Genomic DNA, 6,034 nt, shown 5'->3' with positions numbered 1-6,034 from the left:
TATCTCTATTTATCATCACACAAAACTGACTGTGTTTTTGGGTGAGTTGTTACCTGCACACACGCACACACACCGAGAAGAGAGAGAGGACAAGAGAGACGAGAGAGACAGAAGAGAGAGAGAGGAGACAGAGATCTGTATTTCATTCAATGTTAAATTACTTGTTTTTTATCTTTTAGTACCTAAACGCGTACATCTTACGCGTTAATATTGAACAATCCTACATATACATGTTTACACGTAATTCCTTTCTTAGAGAAAAGGTCTGGGGGAGGATCTATGGTAAACCAACACTCCATCGGTCTCCTAAATCACCATCTCAAGATGTGCCCGGTTCAGACATTGTCTCTCCCGCATGATATCCCGCTCCATCCAGTTTCGTATGTTTTTTTCCCCTCGATAGATCAACCTTCTTGCCTTTAGGCCCATGTTCTGTCTTGAAGACAGAAAGAGCCCATCGAACGCAAATGTCACAATGTTGGAAAAGAGTTTCTACATGTTTCATCATTTTAAGGACTTTAAAGAATCTCCCCACCTAAAGCTAAAGACAGGCACAAAATAGTTTACCTCTGTGCAGGCTTTTGAAAATACATACAAACTAACTGATTTGGTGGCACTTAATCTCTCTTTTCGAGTAAGGCTAGTTTCCTGAAATCCGCCTGTCTGACGTGCCCAAAGTAAACTGCCTGTTACTCAGGYCCAGAAGCTAGTATATGCATATAATTGGTAGAATTKGATAGAAAACACTYTGACGTTTCTAAAACTGTTAACATAATGTCTGTGAGTATAACAGAACTGATATAGCAGGAGAAAACCCAAGGAAAATCGATCCGTAATTATTTTCTTTTGAGCTCCGAATGACTTCCAATGCAATGCTATTGAAAGATCTAATTTCCACCTCCCAGATTGCAGTTCCTATGGCTTCCAGTAGATGTCAAAGGAAACTGTGTGGKGGCAGAGTTAGCCTTCAGATAGAATGCTCCCGTGACCGACAGAGCCATAAGGTTGAGACGGCCAGTCTAGTTAACAACGGGTGAATGTAGGTTAAACTAGACAGGAGAAGGGAGCTAGGAATGCTACCGTGTTGCAGGTAGGGTATTCTAGTGAGGTTAGATAAACTCTCAGCGAGCTAGATAAGCTAGCCTTGCAGCGTGGCCTAACTGAGTCTCAATAGCTAGCAGTGACACTAGTTATCAACGGAGACTGAGAACTACAAAAGGAATTTCTACACAAAACAAAAACCTTCCGGTTAGTACTCAATCTCTCAACAGGGCCTGAAGACCTATTATCGACAGCGATATCCTCCATAGTTCACTTGTAAGCACGTAAGCAGGAAAACCGGTATCCAGTCGATATGAGGAGAGGTAGAGTAGTGATACTCTTGGTGAAGAAGAGAAGTGAGAATAACCAGAGGGTGGGAGAGTAGCGTCTTTTATGAAAGTGAGGGTCTCAACTCATTCRACACTCTACCTGTCTGTCTCCAACAGACACATTTTATAGCTATATCCGAGAGAATAAGCAGTCCTAGCAAACCCCCACATGTGAGCTATYGAAACGAATAATTGAAAGAGAACATTAGTTACATGGTGAAACAAGAGAATGTGTAATAACGTCAGGAGTTACACATGTGGAATAACCTTCAGCAAGTGGATGTGTAATTACTTTGCTTTTTCCAATTGTGTAATAGCTGATACCGCTACAACCCTATTGCTATGTAATTATGTAGTAATAGCTATAACTGCTATGTTGTTATTACAATTRTTTACTGTGTGGTTACATAGAAATAGGGGCAACTTACTGTAAAAGGTTACCGATTTTGGTCATGTAAATTGTAATTGTTTGTAATGTCTTTTTAGTGCTGTGTTGGACCCCAGGAAGATGTGACATCAAGGCGTCAGCTAATGGGGATCCTAATTAAATGTAAAATACTGTACTGAACTAAACTATACTGAACTATACTATACTCAAGAGAACTATTGCTCTGGTGGAACTGAGACCACTCGAGACCACATATATTCTGTCTTCAACTCATCATGGTCTCAACTCACTGGGYCTGGATCTTGGGACCAATGTCCTGATTTAAATATTMGTCTTGGCTCAGGATCTCAGACAAGACCTTAGTCTTTGGTTGGTCTGTGTCTCGGTCTAGATCTTGTTTTTCTCTATTTAAACTGGTCTCGGTCTGGTCATGGTCTTCATATGCGGACTCAAATATTTGGTGTCATTCATTGTGACCAGTGGATGCCGGCGATGTTGCCCTCAGCCATTTGCAAACCATTTTGAAGAAGACAATGCTCTTTGATCACTGGCTGATCACTCCCAACCCATACGAATGTCCTCTATGTGTCTATTAATACGCTGTATTTCTTTACATTTATTGAAGAAAAAAAACATCTGATATGTTAATGAATATTAAACACATAGATCATTATTTACATTTTGGATTTTTGAAGGACAGTGACATACGTAATGTCCTAACATGCCAAAAAGTACAGCAGAGAGCACAGAAGCAATGGTTAAACCTTCCATAAACATGTGGTTGTCGTCATCACTATTTGATTGGGATTTGTTGTGTCTACACATGGTCATAAAATATGTTTCTTATGTGCCCACTGCCTCCACATTGTCACCAGATTCCTGGGCTCATCCTTGTATGCAAATTAATCCAAACTGCCTTGAACCTCCCCTTATGACACAAGCTGTATAAATCAACAGAAAACAGCACACTTTTATAGTCAATAGTCGTCATTACAGCCTACCTTTGTCATCATTACAGCCTACCTTTGTTACCCAATTATTTCAGACTGGGTGTAATACTGTCCCAATAACCTGTCCACAATATTCTGAGAATCTCTCCCATCCCTAAAAAAGTCATCTGGATGAGTATCTGGATGTGTCTAACCAAATCAAATCAAGCTTGATTTATACTGCACATTTCAGACATGAATGCAACGCAATTCACAGAAAAAAGAACAAATAAAAACCATGAAAATAAAAACAGAAATTCTTACAAAACAAACATAAGAGGATAAAGAAAATGAACAACAATAAAACTGAGACTAAAAAAGCACCCTAAGGAAAAGCAAAGCTACAAAGGTGTGTTTTAAGATCTCTTTTAAATATGTTCACARTTTCAGCCCCCTCAGGTTCTCTGGCAGGCTATTCCATAGGCTGGGGGCATAGTAACTAAAGGCTGCCTCTCTGTGACTCTTGGTCCTAGGCTTTGGGATAGTTTGAAAGGCCAGTTCCAGATGGCCTGCGGGACCTACTGGGTGCATAACTCAAAAGCATGTTTGACATTCATTGGGGTGAACAATTGTGGATTCATTTAAAAACKAATAGAATAATAAAAAAATGKAATCTAAAACTCACAGGCAGCCAGTGCAGAGACTTTAAAACGGATGTAATATGTGCTCTCCGTCTGGTCTTGGTCAGTACCCGTATTGCAGCATTCTGTATGTTTTGCAGTTGTCCAATGGCTTTCTTGGGTAGACCAGACAGGAGAGCATTGAAATAAAAGCATGAGTCTCTCTGTATCAGCCTGAGATAGAACCTTGGCAATGTTCCTCAGGTATTAATCTATTGGAGTTCAGAATCTAAAATAACACCTGTGTTTTTTACCTGGTGTTTTATCTTTATTGCCCGTGATTTTAAATCAGTTAGGCCACGCTGCAAGATTTTCTCTCTGTGCTTTGGCTCGAATAATAGGTACCTTATATCAGGGATCAAGGTAAGACCTAAGTGCAGTCTGTGTGAAGTAACAATGTTTATTGTAACAGGGGCAAGCAAACGACAGGTCAAGGCAGACAGGGGTCGATAATCCAGAGTAGGAGCAAAGGTACAGGATGGTAGGCAGGCTCAGGGACAGGCAGAGTTCAGTAATCCAGGGGTGGAGCAAATGCCATGATTACTGTATATATGTGATAACCTTTATATGCTTGCAATGCGCATTGATGGAAAAGTACTGGGTAAATGGAGATGTACTACTTTAGTTCTCCGGCTGAGAAGTGGCTGCACCAGCTGATAGTCACACAACCTCAAGGCCGAGATAGCAGACTRAGAAACCACAGTCTAGACATGTTTTTCTCATCTTAGATACTTTGTATCTAATCCAATGCAACAATGTTAATATATGATTGACGGTAGGTTGTATAAAGAGTGTTGTCTCCTGTTTTGYCACACAGATCTTTACTATAGACTACTGAGGTATTCTGTATGTGAATCTGTATCTGCAATTGCATTTTATTACTAAAGAGTTTCATATCAAGGTTCCTGTGTCTGTGTCATCTATCTGGATGTTAAAGGAAACTTACATCACCCCATGCAAAGGACCACCCAACATTTGGCGAGCTTGCCAGTAGTGAGTGACGACTGCATCTGGGTGATCTTTGTCCCACTGTGCAGCGCATCAAATTATAAAGTAAGCAGATGCCTGTTAAACCAAAAGTCTGAAATTAGAAAAAGCACTGTGTGGTTGATGACTCATTCCAGTATGTAAGTGGCACCTCACTCATGGTGTTGATAATTACAGGAACAGTCGATACYTCAATTTATGTACCAGCCCGTATACGATGTATATGTGATAAATGACACAGAACCCCAGGTGTAATAGTTAGAAATTCCTGAGGGTCTAATGGAACCTTGTGTGAGGAACTTGGTTATAGATTAGAACGAACCAAGTCAGTCCTGAGGTACTGGGTGACAAGTGATTGAAAGTGTTATATGCGCTTGGTGTCCTTACCTGAGGGAAGACACTGGTTTTATGTATGGTGTTCTTACCTGAGGGAAGGYATTGGTTTTGTTTTGATATATGTATAATTGGTGGGATTACAGATTTGGTGTGGGACAATTGTTGTATGAGTTGAGTGTATTTGATAACAGTGAATGGACATATGCTGAAATAAATCTAGACTGGTATAGACAACAAGTCTTTAAGACTAGTACAAGAAAGGATACATTTGCGAATTGCGTATTGGGAAAGACATGTTGTGAGTTTACTCTTCCATTACACCCATAAGAGAAGAGACAGGGAGACTCCCGTACTGAAGTTAAAATTCAATTGAAACAATTGTGATTATTTACCACACATGTGGAACCATTTACAGTAGCGTGGTTAGTGAATAAATGTAGTAAAACTAAAGAAGAGGGTKTAACGGATTTCCTCTTCGTCTGAAGAGGAGTAGCAAGGATCGGACCAATGTGCAGAGTGGTAAGTGTCCATAATGAGATATTTAATAAATCAACAGAACACTTAACAAAAGTACAAACAAACCGAAACAGTCCCGTATGGTGCAATCACAGACAGAGGAAACAACCACCCACAAAACACAATAGAAAACAGGCTACCTAAATATGGCTCCCAATCAGAGACAACGACTGACACCTGCCTCTGGTTGAGAACCATACTAGGCCAAACACATAAAATTATAACAACAGAAACAAACATAAAAAACAACATAGAATGCCCACCCCAACTCAAGCCCGACCAAACTAAAAAAAGACATAAAAAAGGAACTAAGGCAGAACGTGACAGTACCCCCCCCCCCCCCCCCCCCCCAAAGGTGCGGACTCCGGCCGCAAAACCTGAACCTATAGGAGGGCTGCTGGGTGGGCATATTACCGCGGTGGCGGCTCTGGAGCGGACGAGGACCCACTCCACCATAGTCTCGGCCCACTTCTGTGACAACTTAGGAGCGGCGACCCTCGTCACCGACCCTGGATTGGAGACCCTAGTGAGGGCGCCTCTGGACAGGAGGGGCGCTTCTGGACAGGAGGGGCCGCGCGGCAGCTCAGGACAGACGGGCGACTCCGGCAGCTCAGGACAGACGGGCGGCTCTGGCAGCTCAGGACAGACGGGCGGCTCTGGCAGCTCAGGACAACCGAGCGGCTCTGGCCTGGAGAGAGAACCTGGAGGGAGGAACGGAGAGACAGCCTGGTGCGTGGGGCTGCCACAGATCCACCAGGCTGGGGAGACCTACGGAGGCCTGGTGCTTGGAGGAGCACCTGAAGGACCGGGCTGTGGGGGAGCATTGGA

The sequence above is a fragment of the Salvelinus sp. IW2-2015 genome, unplaced genomic scaffold (assembly GCF_002910315.2).
Source record: "Salvelinus sp. IW2-2015 unplaced genomic scaffold, ASM291031v2 Un_scaffold776, whole genome shotgun sequence".
NCBI lineage: Eukaryota > Metazoa > Chordata > Actinopteri > Salmoniformes > Salmonidae > Salvelinus > Salvelinus sp. IW2-2015.
The sequence above is the reverse complement of the archived record's forward strand: the minus strand, read 5'-3'. Positions refer to the sequence as shown.